The following is a 12,500-nucleotide window of genomic DNA, read 5'->3' as shown; positions in this document are numbered from 1 at the left end:
CAACATGTCGGTCCTATGGTGTAACGGTTAGCACTCTGGACTTTGAATCCAGCGATCCGAGTTCAAATCTCGGTAGGACCTCGTTTGTTTTAACTTTTGGCAATTTTATGTTCGCAGAATATGAAATTGTTTGTTGTTTCAAAGCTGTGCAACATGTCGGTCCTATGGTGTAACGGTTAGCACTCTGGACTCTGAATCCAGCGATCCGAGTTCAAATCTCGGTAGGACCTCCTTTGTTTCGATATTTTGGTGTTTTAGCTTTGCAGATTATAAAATTGTTTGTTGTTTCAAAGCTGTGCAACATGTCGGTCCAATAGCGTAACGGTTAGAACTCTGGACTCTGAATCCAGCGATCCGAGTTCAAATCTCGGTAGGACCTCGTTTGTTTTAACTTTTGGCAGTTTTATGTTCGCAGAATATTAAATTGTTTGTTGTTTCAAAGCTGTGCAACATGTCGGTCCTATGGTGTAACGGTTAGCACTCTGGACTATGAATTCAGCGATCCGAGTTCTAATCTCGGTAGGACCTCGTTTTTTCGATCTTTTTTAAATAAATGTTCGGAGATTATGAAATTGTTTGGTGTTTCAAAGCTGTTTAACGTCTCGGTCCTATGGTGTAACGGTTAGCACTCTGGACTTTAAATCCAGCGATCCGAATTCAAATCTCGGCAGGACCTCGTTTGTTTTAACTTTTGGCAAGTTTATGTTCGTAGAATATGAAATTGTTCATTATTTCAAAGCTGTTCAACATGTCGGCCCTATGGTGTAACGGTTAGCACTCTGGACTCTGAATCCAGCGATCCGAGTTCAAATCTCGGTAGGACCTCGTTTGTTTTAACTTTTGGCAATTTTATGTTCGCAGAATATGAAATTGTTTCTTGTTTCAAAGCTGTGCAACATGTCGGTCCTATGGTGTAACGGTTAGCACTCTGGACTTTGAATCCAGCGATCCGAGTTGAAATCTCGGTAGGACCTCGTTTGTTTTAACTTGAGGCAATTTTATGTTCGCAGAATATGAAATTGTTTCTTGTTTCAAAGCTGTGCAACATGTCGGTCCTATGGTGTAACGCTTAGCACTCTGGACTAAGAATTCAGCGATCCGAGTTCAAATCTCGGCAGGACCTCATTTGTTTCGATTTTTTGGTGTTTTAGCTTTGCAGATTATGAAATTGTTTGTTGTTTCAAAGCTGTGCAACATGTCGGTCCTATGGTGTAACGGTTAGCACTCTGGACTTTGAATCCAGCGATCCGAGTTCAAATCTCGGTAGGACCTCGTTTGTTTCGATTTTTTGGTGTTTTAGCTTTGCAGAATATGAAATTGTTTGTTGTTTCAAAGCTGTGCAACATGTCGGTCCTATGGTGTAACGCTTAGCACTCTGGACTAAGAATTCAGCGATCCGAGTTCAAATCTCGGCAGGACCTCATTTGTTTCGATTTTTTGGTGTTTTAGCTTTGCAGATTATGAAATTGTTTGTTGTTTCAAAGCTGTGCAACATGTCGGTCCTATGGTGTAACGGTTAGCACTCTGGACTTTGAATCCAGCGATCCGAGTTCAAATCTCGGTAGGACCTCGTTTGTTTCGATTTTTTGGTGTTTTAGCTTTGCAGATTATGAAATTGTTTGTTGTTTCAAAGCTGTGCAACATGTCGGTCCTATGGTGTAACGGTTAGCACTCTGGACTTTGAATCCAGCGATCCGAGTTCAAATCTCGGTAGGACCTCGTTTGTTTTAACTTTTGGCAATTTTATGTTCGCAGAATATGAAATTGTTTGTTATTTCAAAGCTGTTCAACATGTCGGTCCTATGGTGTAACGGTTAGTACTCTGGACTTTGAATCCAGCGATCCGAGTTCAAATCTCGGTATGACCTCGTTTGTTTTAACTTTTGGCAATTTTATGTTCGCAGAATATGAAATTGTTTCTTGTTTCAAAGCTGTGCAACATGTCGGCCCTATGGTGTAACGGTTAGCACTCTGGACTAAGAATTCAGCGATCCGAGTTCAAATTTCGGTAGGACCTCGTTTGTTTCGATTTTTTGGTGTTTTAGCTTTGCAGATTATGAAATTGTTTGTTGTTTCAAAGCTGTGCAACATGTCGGCTCTATGGTGTAACGGTTAGCACTCTGGACTCTGAATCCAGCGATCCGAGTTCAAATCTCGGTAGGACCTAGTTTGTTTCCACTTTTTGGTGTGTTAGCTTTGCAGATTATGAAATTGTTTGTTGTTTCAAAGCTGTGCAACATGTCGGTCCAATAGAGTAACGGTTAGCACTCTGGACTTTGAATCCAGCGATCCGAGTTCAAATCTCGGTAGGACCTCGTTTGTTTTGCCTTTTGGCAATTTTATGTTCACAGAATATGAAATTGTTTATTATTTCAAAGCTGTTCAACAAGTCGGTCCTATGGTGTAACGGTTAGCACTCTGGACTTTGAATCCAGCGATCCGAGTTCAAATCTCGGTAGGACCTCGTTTGTTTCGATTTTTTGGTGTTTTAGCTTTGCAGATTATGAAATTGTTTGTTGTTTCAAAGCTGTGCAACATGTCGGTCCTATGGTGTAACGGTTAGCACTCTGGACTTTGAATCCAGCGACCCGAGTTCAAATCTCGGTATGACCTCGTTTGTTTTAACTTTTGGAAATTTTATGTTCGCAGAATATGAAATTGTTTCTTGTTTCAAAGCTGTGCAACATGTCGGTCCTATGGTGTAACGGTTAGCACTCTGGACTAAGAATTCAGCGATCCTAGTTCAAATCTCGGCAGGACCTCGTTTGTTTCGATTTTTTGGTGTTTTAGCTTTGCAGATTATGAAATTGTTTGTTGTTTCAAAGCTGTTTAACGACTCGGTCCTATGGTGTAACGGTTAGCACTCTGGACTTTAAATCCAGCGATCCGAATTCAAATCTCGGTAGGACCTCGTTTGTTTTAACTTTTGGCAATTTTATGTTCGCAGAATATGAAATTGTTTGTTGTTTCAAAGCTGTGCAACATGTCGGTCCTATGGTGTAACGGTTAGCACTCTGGACTTTGAATCCAGCGATCCGAGTTCAAATCTCGGTAGGACCTCGTTTGTTTTAACTTTTGGAAATTTTATGTTCGCAGAATATGAAATTTTTATTATTTCAAAGCTGTGCAACATGTCGGTCCTATGGTGTAACGGTTAGCACTCTGGACTTTGAATCCAGCGATCCGAGTTCAAATCTCGGTAGGACCTCGTTTGTTTTAACTTTTGGCAATTTTATGTTCGCAGAATATGAAATTTTTGTTGTTTCAAAGCTGTGCAACATGTCGATCCTATGGTGTAACGGTTAGCACTCTGGACTTTGAATCCAGCGATCCGAGTTCAAATCTCGGTAGGACCTCGTTTTTTCGATCTTTTTTATACAAATGTTCGGAGATTATGAAATTGTTTCTTGTTTCAAAGCTGTTTAACGTCTCTCTCCTATGGTGTAACGGTTAGCACTCTGGACTTTAAATCCAGCGATCCGAATTCAAATCTCGGTAGGACCTCGTTTGTTTTAACTTTTGGCAATTTTATGTTCGCAGAATATGAAATTGTTTGTTGTTTCAAAGCTGTTCAACATGTCGGCCCTATGGTGTAACGGTTAGCACTCTGGACTCTGAATCCAGCGATCCGAGTTCAAATCTCGGTAGGACCTCGTTTGTTTTAACTTGAGGCAATTTTATGTTCGCAGAATATGAAATTGTTTGTTGTTTCAAAGCTGTGCAACATGTCGGTCCTATGGTGTAACGGTTAGCACTCTGGACTCTGAATCCAGCGATCCGAGTTCAAATCTCGGTAGGACCTCGTTTGTTTTAACTTTTGGCAATTTTATGTTCGCTGAATATGAAATTGTTTGTTATTTCAAAGCTGTTCAACATGTCGACTCTATGGTGTAACGGTTAGCACTCTGGACTCTGAATCCAGCGATCAGAGTTCAAATCTCGGTAGGACCTAGTTTGTTTCCACTTTTTGGTGTGTTAGCTTTGCAGATTATGAAATTGTTTGTTGTTTCAAAGCTGTGCAACATGTCGGTCCAATAGAGTAACGGTTAGCACTCTGGACTTTGAATCCAGCGATCCGAGTTCAAATCTCGGTAGGACCTCGTTTGTTTTGCCTTTTGGCAATTTTATGTTCACAGAATATGAAATTGTTTATTATTTCAAAGCTGTTCAACAAGTCGGTCCTATGGTGTAACGGTTAGCACTCTGGACTTTGAATCCAGCGATCCGAGTTCAAATCTCGGTAGGACCTCGTTTGTTTTAACTTTTGGCAATTTTATGTTCGCAGAATATGAAATTGTTTGTTGTTTCAAAGCTGTGCAACATGTCGGTCCTATGGTGTAACGGTTAGCACTCTGGACTAAGAATTCAGCGATCCGAGTTCAAATCTCGGCAGGACCTCGTTTGTTTCGATTTTTTGGTGTTTTAGCTTTGCAGATTATGAAATTGTTTGTTGTTTCAAAGCTGTGCAACATGTCGGTCCTATGGTGTAACGGTTAGCACTCTGGACTTTGAATCCAGCGATCCGAGTTCAAATCTCGGTAGGACCTCGTTTGTTTTAACTTGAGGCAATTTTATGTTCGCAGAATATGAAATTGTTTCTTGTTTCAAAGCTGTGCAACATTTCGGTCCTATGGTGTAACAGTTAGCACTCTGGACTAAGAATTCAGCGATCAGAGTTCAAATTTCGGTAGGACCTCGTTTGTTTCGATTTTTTGGTGTTTTAGCTTTGCAGATTATGAAATTGTTTGTTGTTTCAAAGCTGTGCAACATGTCGGTCCAATAGCGTAACGGTTAGAACTCTGGACTCTGAATCCAGCGATCCGAGTTCAAATCTCGGTAGCACCTCGTTTGTTTTAACTTTTGGCAGTTTTATGTTCGCAGAATATGAAATCGTTTATTACTTCAAAGCTGTTCAACATGTCGGTCCTATGGTGTAACGGTTAGCACTCTGGACTTTGAATCCAGCGATCCGAGTTCAAATCTCGGTAGGACCTCGTTTGTTTTAACTTTTGGCAGTTTTATGTTCGCAGAATATTAAATTGTTTGTTGTTTCAAAGCTGTGCAACATGTCGGTCCTATGGTGTAACGGTTAGCACTCTGGACTATGAATTCAGCGATCCGAGTTCTAATCTCGGTAGGACCTCGTTTTTTCGATCTTTTTTAAATAAATGTTCGGAGATTATGAAATTGTTTGGTGTTTCAAAGCTGTTTAACGTCTCGGTCCTATGGTGTAACGGTTAGCACTCTGGACTTCAAATCCAGCGATCCGAATTCAAATCTCGGTAGGACCTCGTTTGTTTTAACTTTTGGCAAGTTTATGTTCGCAGAATATGAAATTGTTTGTTGTTTCAAAGCTGTGCAACATGTCGGTCCCATGGTGTAACGGTTAGCACTCTGGACTCTGAATTCAGCGATCCTAGTTCAAATCTCGGCAGGACCTCGTTTGTTTCGATTTTTTGGTGTTTTAGCTTTGCAGATTATGAAATTGTTTGTTGTTTCAAAGCTGTTTAACGTCTCGGTCCTATGGTGTAACGGTTAGCACTCTGGACTTTAAATCCAGCGATCCGAATTCAAATCTCGGTAGGACCTCGTTTGTTTTAACTTTTGGCAAGTTTATGTTCGTAGAATATGAAATTGTTCATTATTTCAAAGCTGTTCAACATGTCGGCCCTATGGTGTAACGGTTAGCACTCTGGACTCTGAATCCAGCGATCCGAGTTCAAATCTCGGTAGGACCTCGTTTGTTTTAACTTTTGGCAATTTTATGTTCGCAGAATATGAAATTGTTTCTTGTTTCAAAGCTGTGCAACATGTCGGTCCTATGGTGTAACGGTTAGCACTCTGGACTTTGAATCCAGCGATCCGAGTTGAAATCTCGGTAGGACCTCGTTTGTTTTAACTTGAGGCAATTTTATGTTCGCAGAATATGACATTGTTTCTTGTTTCAAAGCTGTGCAACATGTCGGTCCTATGGTGTAACGCTTAGCACTCTGGACTAAGAATTCAGCGATCCGAGTTCAAATCTCGGCAGGACCTCATTTGTTTCGATTTTTTGGTGTTTTAGCTTTGCAGATTATGAAATTGTTTGTTGTTTCAAAGCTGTGCAACATGTCGGTCCTATGGTGTAACGGTTAGCACTCTGGACTTTGAATCCAGCGATCCGAGTTCAAATCTCGGTAGGACCTCGTTTGTTTCCACTTTTTGGTGTTTTAGCTTTGCAGATTATGAAATTGTTTGTTGTTTCAAAGCTGTGCAACATGTCGGTCCTATGGTGTAACGCTTAGCACTCTGGACTAAGAATTCAGCGATCCGAGTTCAAATCTCGGCAGGACCTCATTTGTTTCGATTTTTTGGTGTTTTAGCTTTGCAGATTATGAAATTGTTTGTTGTTTCAAAGCTGTGCAACATGTCGGTCCTATGGTGTAACGGTTAGCACTCTGGACTTTGAATCCAGCGATCCGAGTTCAAATCTCGGTAGGACCTCGTTTGTTTCGATTTTTTGGTGTTTTAGCTTTGCAGATTATGAAATTGTTTGTTGTTTCAAAGCTGTGCAACATGTCGGTCCTATGGTGTAACGGTTAGCACTCTGGACTTTGAATCCAGCGATCCGAGTTCAAATCTCGGTAGGACCTCGTTTGTTTTAACTTTTGGCAATTTTATGTTCGCACATTATGAAATTGTTTGTTGTTTCAAAGCTGTGCAACATGTCGGTCCTATGGTGTAACGGTTAGCACTCTGGACTCTGAATCCAGCGATCCGAGTTCAAATCTCGGTAGGACCTCGTTTGTTTTAACTTTTGGCAATTTTATGTTCGCAGAATATGAAATTGTTTGTTATTTCAAAGCTGTTCAACATGTCGGTCCTATGGTGTAACGGTTAGTACTCTGGACTTTGAATCCAGCGATCCGAGTTCAAATCTCGGTATGACCTCGTTTGTTTTAACTTTTGGCAATTTTATGTTCGCAGAATATGAAATTGTTTCTTGTTTCAAAGCTGTGCAACATGTCGGCCCTATGGTGTAACGGTTAGCACTCTGGACTAAGAATTCAGCGATCCGAGTTCAAATTTCGGTAGGACCTCGTTTGTTTCGATTTTTTGGTGTTTTAGCTTTGCAGATTATGAAATTGTTTGTTGTTTCAAAGCTGTGCAACATGTCGGCTCTATGGTGTAACGGTTAGCACTCTGGACTCTGAATCCAGCGATCAGAGTTCAAATCTCGGTAGGACCTAGTTTGTTTCCACTTTTTGGTGTGTTAGCTTTGCAGATTATGAAATTGTTTGTTGTTTCAAAGCTGTGCAACATGTCGGTCCAATAGAGTAACGGTTAGCACTCTGGACTTTGAATCCAGCGATCCGAGTTCAAATCTCGGTAGGACCTCGTTTGTTTTGCCTTTTGGCAATTTTATGTTCACAGAATATGAAATTGTTTATTATTTCAAAGCTGTTCAACAAGTCGGTCCTATGGTGTAACGGTTAGCACTCTGGACTTTGAATCCAGCGATCCGAGTTCAAATCTCGGTAGGACCTCGTTTGTTTCGATTTTTTGGTGTTTTAGCTTTGCAGATTATGAAATTGTTTGTTGTTTCAAAGCTGTGCAACATGTCGGTCCTATGGTGTAACGGTTAGCACTCTGGACTTTGAATCCAGCGACCCGAGTTCAAATCTCGGTATGACCTCGTTTGTTTTAACTTTTGGAAATTTTATGTTCGCAGAATATGAAATTGTTTGTTGTTTCAAAGCTGTGCAACATGTCGGTCCTATGGTGTAACGGTTAGCACTCTGGACTAAGAATTCAGCGATCCTAGTTCAAATCTCGGCAGGACCTCGTTTGTTTCGATTTTTTGGTGTTTTAGCTTTGCAGATTATGAAATTGTTTGTTGTTTCAAAGCTGTTTAACGACTCGGTCCTATGGTGTAACGGTTAGCACTCTGGACTTTAAATCCAGCGATCCGAATTCAAATCTCGGTAGGACCTCGTTTGTTTTAACTTTTGGCAATTTTATGTTCGCAGAATATGAAATTGTTTGTTGTTTCAAAGCTGTGCAACATGTCGGTCCTATGGTGTAACGGTTAGCACTCTGGACTTTGAATCCAGCGATCCGAGTTCAAATCTCGGTAGGACCTCGTTTGTTTTAACTTTTGGAAATTTTATGTTCGCAGAATATGAAATTTTTATTATTTCAAAGCTGTGCAACATGTCGGTCCTATGGTGTAACGGTTAGCACTCTGGACTTTGAATCCATCGATCCGAGTTCAAATCTCGGTAGGACCTCGTTTGTTTTAACTTTTGGCAATTTTATGTTCGCAGAATATGAAATTTTTGTTGTTTCAAAGCTGTGCAACATGTCGATCCTATGGTGTAACGGTTAGCACTCTGGACTTTGAATCCAGCGATCCGAGTTCAAATCTCGGTAGGACCTCGTTTTTTCGATCTTTTTTATACAAATGTTCGGAGATTATGAAATTGTTTCTTGTTTCAAAGCTGTTTAACGTCTCTCTCCTATGGTGTAACGGTTAGCACTCTGGACTTTAAATCCAGCGATCCGAATTCAAATCTCGGTAGGACCTCGTTTGTTTTAACTTGAGGCAATTTTATGTTCGCAGAATATGAAATTGTTTGTTGTTTCAAAGCTGTTCAACATGTCGGCCCTATGGTGTAACGGTTAGCACTCTGGACTCTGAATCCAGCGATCCGAGTTCAAATCTCGGTAGGACCTCGTTTGTTTTAACTTGAGGCAATTTTATGTTCGCAGAATATGAAATTGTTTGTTGTTTCAAAGCTGTGCAACATGTCGGTCCTATGGTGTAACGGTTAGCACTGTGGACTCTGAATCCAGCGATCCGAGTTCAAATCTCGGTAGGACCTCGTTTGTTTTAACTTTTGGCAATTTTATGTTCGCTGAATATGAAATTGTTTGTTATTTCAAAGCTGTTCAACATGTCGGCTCTATGGTGTAACGGTTAGCACTCTGGACTCTGAATCCAGCGATCAGAGTTCAAATCTCGGTAGGACCTAGTTTGTTTCCACTTTTTGGTGTGTTAGCTTTGCAGATTATGAAATTGTTTGTTGTTTCAAAGCTGTGCAACATGTCGGTCCAATAGAGTAACGGTTAGCACTCTGGACTTTGAATCCAGCGATCCGAGTTCAAATCTCGGTAGGACCTCGTTTGTTTTGCCTTTTGGCAATTTTATGTTCACAGAATATGAAATTGTTTATTATTTCAAAGCTGTTCAACAAGTCGGTCCTATGGTGTAACGGTTAGCACTCTGGACTTTGAATCCAGCGATCCGAGTTCAAATCTCGGTAGGACCTCGTTTGTTTTAACTTTTGGCAATTTTATGTTCGCAGAATATGAAATTGTTTGTTGTTTCAAAGCTGTGCAACATGTCGGTCCTATGGTGTAACGGTTAGCACTCTGGACTAAGAATTCAGCGATCCGAGTTCAAATCTCGGCAGGACCTCGTTTGTTTCGATTTTTTGGTGTTTTAGCTTTGCAGATTATGAAATTGTTTGTTGTTTCAAAGCTGTGCAACATGTCGGTCCTATGGTGTAACGGTTAGCACTCTGGACTTTGAATCCAGCGATCCGAGTTCAAATCTCGGTAGGACCTCGTTTGTTTTAACTTGAGGCAATTTTATGTTCGCAGAATATGAAATTGTTTCTTGTTTCAAAGCTGTGCAACATTTCGGTCCTATGGTGTAACAGTTAGCACTCTGGACTAAGAATTCAGCGATCAGAGTTCAAATTTCGGTAGGACCTCGTTTGTTTCGATTTTTTGGTGTTTTAGCTTTGCAGATTATGAAATTGTTTGTTGTTTCAAAGCTGTGCAACATGTCGGTCCTATGGTGTAACGGTTAGCACTCTGGACTCTGAATCCAGCGATCCGAGTTCAAATCTCGGTAGGACCTCGTTTGTTTTAACTTTTGGCAATTTTATGTTCGCAGAATATGAAATTGTTTATTATTTCAAAGCTGTTCAACATGTCGGTCCTATGGTGTAACGGTTAGCACTCTGGACTTTGAATCCAGCGATCCGAGTTCAAATCTCGGTAGGACCTCGTTTGTTTCGATTTTTTGGTGTTTTAGCTTTGCAGATTATGAAATTGTTTGTTGTTTCAAAGCTGTGCAACATGTCGGTCCTATGGTGTAACGGTTAGCACTCTGGACTTTGAATCCAGCGATCCGAATTCAAATCTCGGTAGGACCTCGTTTGTTTTAACTTTTAGCAATTTTATGTTCGCAGAATATGAAATTGTTTGTTGTTTCAAAGCTGTTCAACATGTCGGCCCTATGGTGTAACGGTTAGCACTCTGGACTCTGAATCCAGCGATCCGAGTTCAAATCTCGGTAGGACCTCGTTTGTTTTAACTTTTGGCAATTTTAAGTTCGCAGAATATGAAATTGTTTGTTGTTTCAAAGTTGTGCAACATGTCGGTCCTATGGTGTAACGGTTAGCACTCTGGACTCTGAATCCAGCGATCCGAGTTCAAATCTCGGTAGGACCTCGTTTGTTTCAACTTTTGGCAATTTTATGTTCGCTGAATATGAAATTGTTTGTTATTTCAAAGCTGTTCAACATGTCGGCTCTATGGTGTAACGGTTAGCACTCTGGACTCTGAATCCAGCGATCCGAGTTCAAATCTCGGTAGGACCTCGTTTGTTTCCACTTTTTGGTGTTTTAGCTTTGCAGATTATGAAATTGTTTGTTGTTTCAAAGCTGTGCAACATGTCGGTCCAATAGTGTAACGGTTAGCACTCTGGACTTTGAATCCAGCGATCCGAGTTCAAATCTCGGTAGGACCTCGTTTGTTTTGCCTTTTGGCAATTTGATGTTCGCAGAATATGAAATTGTTTATTATTTCAAAGCTGTTCAACAAGTCGGTCCTATGGTCTAACGGTTAGCACTCTGGAATTTGAATCCAGCGATCCGAGTTCAAATCTCGGTAGGACCTCGTTTGTTTTAACTTTTGGCAATTTTATGTTCGCAGAATATGAAATTGTTTGTTGTTTCAAAGCTGTGCAACATGTCGGTCCTATGGTGTAACGGTTAGCACTCTGGACTAAGAATTCAGCGATCCGAGTTCAAATCTCGGCAGGACCTCGATTGTTTCCATTTTTTTTGGTGTTTTAGCTTTGCAGAATATGAAATTGTTTGTTGTTTCAAAGCTGTGCAACATGTCGGTCCTATGGTGTAACGGTTAGCACTCTGGACTTTGAATCCAGCGATCCGAGTTCAAATCTCGGTAGGACCTCGTTTGTTTTAACTTGAGGCAATTTTATGTTCGCAGAATATGAAATTGTTTCTTGTTTCAAAGCTGTGCAACATGTCCGTCCTATGGTGTAACGGTTAGCACTCTGGACTCTGAATCCAGCGATCCGAGTTCAAATCTCGGTAGGACCTCGTTTGTTTTAACTTTTGGCAATTTTATGTTCGCAGAATATGAAATTGTTTCTTGTTTCAAAGCTGTGCAACATGTCGGTCCTATGGTGTAACGGTTAGCACTCTGGACTTTGAATCCAGCGATCCGAGTTGAAATCTCGGTAGGACCTCGTTTGTTTTAACTTGAGGCAATTTTATGTTCGCAGAATATGACATTGTTTCTTGTTTCAAAGCTGTGCAACATGTCGGTCCTATGGTGTAACGCTTAGCACTCTGGACTAAGAATTCAGCGATCCGAGTTCAAATCTCGGCAGGACCTCATTTGTTTCGATTTTTTGGTGTTTTAGCTTTGCAGATTATGAAATTGTTTGTTGTTTCAAAGCTGTGCAACATGTCGGTCCTATGGTGTAACGGTTAGCACTCTGGACTTTGAATCCAGCGATCCGAGTTCAAATCTCGGTAGGACCTCGTTTGTTTCCACTTTTTGGTGTTTTAGCTTTGCAGATTATGAAATTGTTTGTTGTTTCAAAGCTGTGCAACATGTCGGTCCTATGGTGTAACGGTTAGCACTCTGGACTAAGAATTCAGCGATCCGAGTTCAAATCTCGGCAGGACCTCATTTGTTTCGATTTTTTGGTGTTTTAGCTTTGCAGATTATGAAATTGTTTGTTGTTTCAAAGCTGTGCAACATGTCGGTCCTATGGTGTAACGGTTAGCACTCTGGACTTTGAATCCAGCGATCCGAGTTCAAATCTCGGTAGGACCTCGTTTGTTTCGATTTTTTGGTGTTTTAGCTTTGCAGATTATGAAATTGTTTGTTGTTTCAAAGCTGTGCAACATGTCGGTCCTATGGTGTAACGGTTAGCACTCTGGACTTTGAATCCAGCGATCCGAGTTCAAATCTCGGTAGGACCTCGTTTGTTTTAACTTTTGGCAATTTTATGTTCGCACATTATGAAATTGTTTGTTGTTTCAAAGCTGTGCAACATGTCGGTCCTATGGTGTAACGGTTAGCACTCTGGACTCTGAATCCAGCGATCCGAGTTCAAATCTCGGTAGGACCTCGTTTGTTTTAACTTTTGGCAATTTTATGTTCGCAGAATATGAAATTGTTTGTTATTT

At 40.7% G+C, this 12,500-nt stretch overlaps 1 protein-coding gene and 55 non-coding genes across 56 annotated transcripts in view; 55 read left to right on the top strand and 1 right to left on the bottom strand.

Annotated features, from left to right (window-relative positions):
- Positions 1-12,500, bottom strand: part of LOC145230289 (dynein axonemal heavy chain 10-like) — a 124,169-nt gene that overhangs the window by 32,226 nt on the left and 79,443 nt on the right. The window lies entirely within an intron of this gene.
- Trnaq-uug (transfer RNA glutamine (anticodon UUG)) lies at positions 10-81 on the top strand. Its single transcript has one exon. It is a non-coding gene; the product is annotated as a tRNA-Gln (tRNA).
- On the top strand, positions 159-230 carry Trnaq-cug (transfer RNA glutamine (anticodon CUG)). The gene has a single exon. It is a non-coding gene; the product is annotated as a tRNA-Gln (tRNA).
- On the top strand, positions 457-528 carry Trnah-aug (transfer RNA histidin (anticodon AUG)). The gene has a single exon. It is a non-coding gene; the product is annotated as a tRNA-His (tRNA).
- On the top strand, positions 754-825 carry Trnaq-cug (transfer RNA glutamine (anticodon CUG)). The gene has a single exon. It is a non-coding gene; the product is annotated as a tRNA-Gln (tRNA).
- On the top strand, positions 903-974 carry Trnaq-uug (transfer RNA glutamine (anticodon UUG)). The gene has a single exon. It is a non-coding gene; the product is annotated as a tRNA-Gln (tRNA).
- Trnaq-uug (transfer RNA glutamine (anticodon UUG)) lies at positions 1,201-1,272 on the top strand. Its single transcript has one exon. It is a non-coding gene; the product is annotated as a tRNA-Gln (tRNA).
- Trnaq-uug (transfer RNA glutamine (anticodon UUG)) lies at positions 1,499-1,570 on the top strand. The gene has a single exon. It is a non-coding gene; the product is annotated as a tRNA-Gln (tRNA).
- Positions 1,648-1,719, top strand: Trnaq-uug (transfer RNA glutamine (anticodon UUG)). Its single transcript has one exon. It is a non-coding gene; the product is annotated as a tRNA-Gln (tRNA).
- Positions 2,095-2,166, top strand: Trnaq-cug (transfer RNA glutamine (anticodon CUG)). The gene has a single exon. It is a non-coding gene; the product is annotated as a tRNA-Gln (tRNA).
- Trnaq-uug (transfer RNA glutamine (anticodon UUG)) lies at positions 2,393-2,464 on the top strand. The gene has a single exon. It is a non-coding gene; the product is annotated as a tRNA-Gln (tRNA).
- Trnaq-uug (transfer RNA glutamine (anticodon UUG)) lies at positions 2,542-2,613 on the top strand. The gene has a single exon. It is a non-coding gene; the product is annotated as a tRNA-Gln (tRNA).
- On the top strand, positions 2,989-3,060 carry Trnaq-uug (transfer RNA glutamine (anticodon UUG)). The gene has a single exon. It is a non-coding gene; the product is annotated as a tRNA-Gln (tRNA).
- Positions 3,137-3,208, top strand: Trnaq-uug (transfer RNA glutamine (anticodon UUG)). Its single transcript has one exon. It is a non-coding gene; the product is annotated as a tRNA-Gln (tRNA).
- Trnaq-uug (transfer RNA glutamine (anticodon UUG)) lies at positions 3,285-3,356 on the top strand. The gene has a single exon. It is a non-coding gene; the product is annotated as a tRNA-Gln (tRNA).
- Trnaq-cug (transfer RNA glutamine (anticodon CUG)) lies at positions 3,582-3,653 on the top strand. The gene has a single exon. It is a non-coding gene; the product is annotated as a tRNA-Gln (tRNA).
- Trnaq-cug (transfer RNA glutamine (anticodon CUG)) lies at positions 3,731-3,802 on the top strand. The gene has a single exon. It is a non-coding gene; the product is annotated as a tRNA-Gln (tRNA).
- Positions 4,178-4,249, top strand: Trnaq-uug (transfer RNA glutamine (anticodon UUG)). Its single transcript has one exon. It is a non-coding gene; the product is annotated as a tRNA-Gln (tRNA).
- Positions 4,327-4,398, top strand: Trnal-aag (transfer RNA leucine (anticodon AAG)). Its single transcript has one exon. It is a non-coding gene; the product is annotated as a tRNA-Leu (tRNA).
- Trnaq-uug (transfer RNA glutamine (anticodon UUG)) lies at positions 4,476-4,547 on the top strand. The gene has a single exon. It is a non-coding gene; the product is annotated as a tRNA-Gln (tRNA).
- Positions 4,923-4,994, top strand: Trnaq-uug (transfer RNA glutamine (anticodon UUG)). Its single transcript has one exon. It is a non-coding gene; the product is annotated as a tRNA-Gln (tRNA).
- Trnah-aug (transfer RNA histidin (anticodon AUG)) lies at positions 5,072-5,143 on the top strand. The gene has a single exon. It is a non-coding gene; the product is annotated as a tRNA-His (tRNA).
- On the top strand, positions 5,667-5,738 carry Trnaq-cug (transfer RNA glutamine (anticodon CUG)). Its single transcript has one exon. It is a non-coding gene; the product is annotated as a tRNA-Gln (tRNA).
- Trnaq-uug (transfer RNA glutamine (anticodon UUG)) lies at positions 5,816-5,887 on the top strand. The gene has a single exon. It is a non-coding gene; the product is annotated as a tRNA-Gln (tRNA).
- Trnaq-uug (transfer RNA glutamine (anticodon UUG)) lies at positions 6,114-6,185 on the top strand. The gene has a single exon. It is a non-coding gene; the product is annotated as a tRNA-Gln (tRNA).
- On the top strand, positions 6,412-6,483 carry Trnaq-uug (transfer RNA glutamine (anticodon UUG)). The gene has a single exon. It is a non-coding gene; the product is annotated as a tRNA-Gln (tRNA).
- On the top strand, positions 6,561-6,632 carry Trnaq-uug (transfer RNA glutamine (anticodon UUG)). The gene has a single exon. It is a non-coding gene; the product is annotated as a tRNA-Gln (tRNA).
- Positions 6,710-6,781, top strand: Trnaq-cug (transfer RNA glutamine (anticodon CUG)). Its single transcript has one exon. It is a non-coding gene; the product is annotated as a tRNA-Gln (tRNA).
- Trnaq-cug (transfer RNA glutamine (anticodon CUG)) lies at positions 7,157-7,228 on the top strand. The gene has a single exon. It is a non-coding gene; the product is annotated as a tRNA-Gln (tRNA).
- On the top strand, positions 7,455-7,526 carry Trnaq-uug (transfer RNA glutamine (anticodon UUG)). Its single transcript has one exon. It is a non-coding gene; the product is annotated as a tRNA-Gln (tRNA).
- Trnaq-uug (transfer RNA glutamine (anticodon UUG)) lies at positions 7,604-7,675 on the top strand. Its single transcript has one exon. It is a non-coding gene; the product is annotated as a tRNA-Gln (tRNA).
- Trnaq-uug (transfer RNA glutamine (anticodon UUG)) lies at positions 8,051-8,122 on the top strand. The gene has a single exon. It is a non-coding gene; the product is annotated as a tRNA-Gln (tRNA).
- Positions 8,199-8,270, top strand: Trnaq-uug (transfer RNA glutamine (anticodon UUG)). Its single transcript has one exon. It is a non-coding gene; the product is annotated as a tRNA-Gln (tRNA).
- Positions 8,347-8,418, top strand: Trnaq-uug (transfer RNA glutamine (anticodon UUG)). The gene has a single exon. It is a non-coding gene; the product is annotated as a tRNA-Gln (tRNA).
- On the top strand, positions 8,644-8,715 carry Trnaq-cug (transfer RNA glutamine (anticodon CUG)). The gene has a single exon. It is a non-coding gene; the product is annotated as a tRNA-Gln (tRNA).
- Positions 8,793-8,864, top strand: Trnaq-cug (transfer RNA glutamine (anticodon CUG)). Its single transcript has one exon. It is a non-coding gene; the product is annotated as a tRNA-Gln (tRNA).
- Trnaq-cug (transfer RNA glutamine (anticodon CUG)) lies at positions 8,942-9,013 on the top strand. The gene has a single exon. It is a non-coding gene; the product is annotated as a tRNA-Gln (tRNA).
- Positions 9,240-9,311, top strand: Trnaq-uug (transfer RNA glutamine (anticodon UUG)). Its single transcript has one exon. It is a non-coding gene; the product is annotated as a tRNA-Gln (tRNA).
- Positions 9,389-9,460, top strand: Trnal-aag (transfer RNA leucine (anticodon AAG)). Its single transcript has one exon. It is a non-coding gene; the product is annotated as a tRNA-Leu (tRNA).
- Positions 9,538-9,609, top strand: Trnaq-uug (transfer RNA glutamine (anticodon UUG)). Its single transcript has one exon. It is a non-coding gene; the product is annotated as a tRNA-Gln (tRNA).
- On the top strand, positions 9,836-9,907 carry Trnaq-cug (transfer RNA glutamine (anticodon CUG)). Its single transcript has one exon. It is a non-coding gene; the product is annotated as a tRNA-Gln (tRNA).
- Trnaq-uug (transfer RNA glutamine (anticodon UUG)) lies at positions 9,985-10,056 on the top strand. Its single transcript has one exon. It is a non-coding gene; the product is annotated as a tRNA-Gln (tRNA).
- Trnaq-uug (transfer RNA glutamine (anticodon UUG)) lies at positions 10,134-10,205 on the top strand. Its single transcript has one exon. It is a non-coding gene; the product is annotated as a tRNA-Gln (tRNA).
- Positions 10,283-10,354, top strand: Trnaq-cug (transfer RNA glutamine (anticodon CUG)). Its single transcript has one exon. It is a non-coding gene; the product is annotated as a tRNA-Gln (tRNA).
- Positions 10,432-10,503, top strand: Trnaq-cug (transfer RNA glutamine (anticodon CUG)). The gene has a single exon. It is a non-coding gene; the product is annotated as a tRNA-Gln (tRNA).
- Positions 10,581-10,652, top strand: Trnaq-cug (transfer RNA glutamine (anticodon CUG)). The gene has a single exon. It is a non-coding gene; the product is annotated as a tRNA-Gln (tRNA).
- On the top strand, positions 10,730-10,801 carry Trnaq-uug (transfer RNA glutamine (anticodon UUG)). Its single transcript has one exon. It is a non-coding gene; the product is annotated as a tRNA-Gln (tRNA).
- Positions 11,028-11,099, top strand: Trnal-aag (transfer RNA leucine (anticodon AAG)). The gene has a single exon. It is a non-coding gene; the product is annotated as a tRNA-Leu (tRNA).
- On the top strand, positions 11,179-11,250 carry Trnaq-uug (transfer RNA glutamine (anticodon UUG)). The gene has a single exon. It is a non-coding gene; the product is annotated as a tRNA-Gln (tRNA).
- On the top strand, positions 11,328-11,399 carry Trnaq-cug (transfer RNA glutamine (anticodon CUG)). The gene has a single exon. It is a non-coding gene; the product is annotated as a tRNA-Gln (tRNA).
- Positions 11,477-11,548, top strand: Trnaq-uug (transfer RNA glutamine (anticodon UUG)). Its single transcript has one exon. It is a non-coding gene; the product is annotated as a tRNA-Gln (tRNA).
- On the top strand, positions 11,775-11,846 carry Trnaq-uug (transfer RNA glutamine (anticodon UUG)). The gene has a single exon. It is a non-coding gene; the product is annotated as a tRNA-Gln (tRNA).
- Positions 11,924-11,995, top strand: Trnal-aag (transfer RNA leucine (anticodon AAG)). The gene has a single exon. It is a non-coding gene; the product is annotated as a tRNA-Leu (tRNA).
- On the top strand, positions 12,073-12,144 carry Trnaq-uug (transfer RNA glutamine (anticodon UUG)). The gene has a single exon. It is a non-coding gene; the product is annotated as a tRNA-Gln (tRNA).
- On the top strand, positions 12,222-12,293 carry Trnaq-uug (transfer RNA glutamine (anticodon UUG)). Its single transcript has one exon. It is a non-coding gene; the product is annotated as a tRNA-Gln (tRNA).
- Trnaq-cug (transfer RNA glutamine (anticodon CUG)) lies at positions 12,371-12,442 on the top strand. Its single transcript has one exon. It is a non-coding gene; the product is annotated as a tRNA-Gln (tRNA).

The sequence above is a fragment of the Phallusia mammillata genome, chromosome 5 (assembly GCF_965637545.1).
Source record: "Phallusia mammillata chromosome 5, kaPhaMamm4.hap1.1, whole genome shotgun sequence".
In the NCBI taxonomy this organism is placed as follows: Eukaryota; Metazoa; Chordata; class Ascidiacea; order Phlebobranchia; family Ascidiidae; genus Phallusia; species Phallusia mammillata.
The sequence above is the reverse complement of the archived record's forward strand: the minus strand, read 5'-3'. Positions and strand labels throughout refer to the sequence as shown.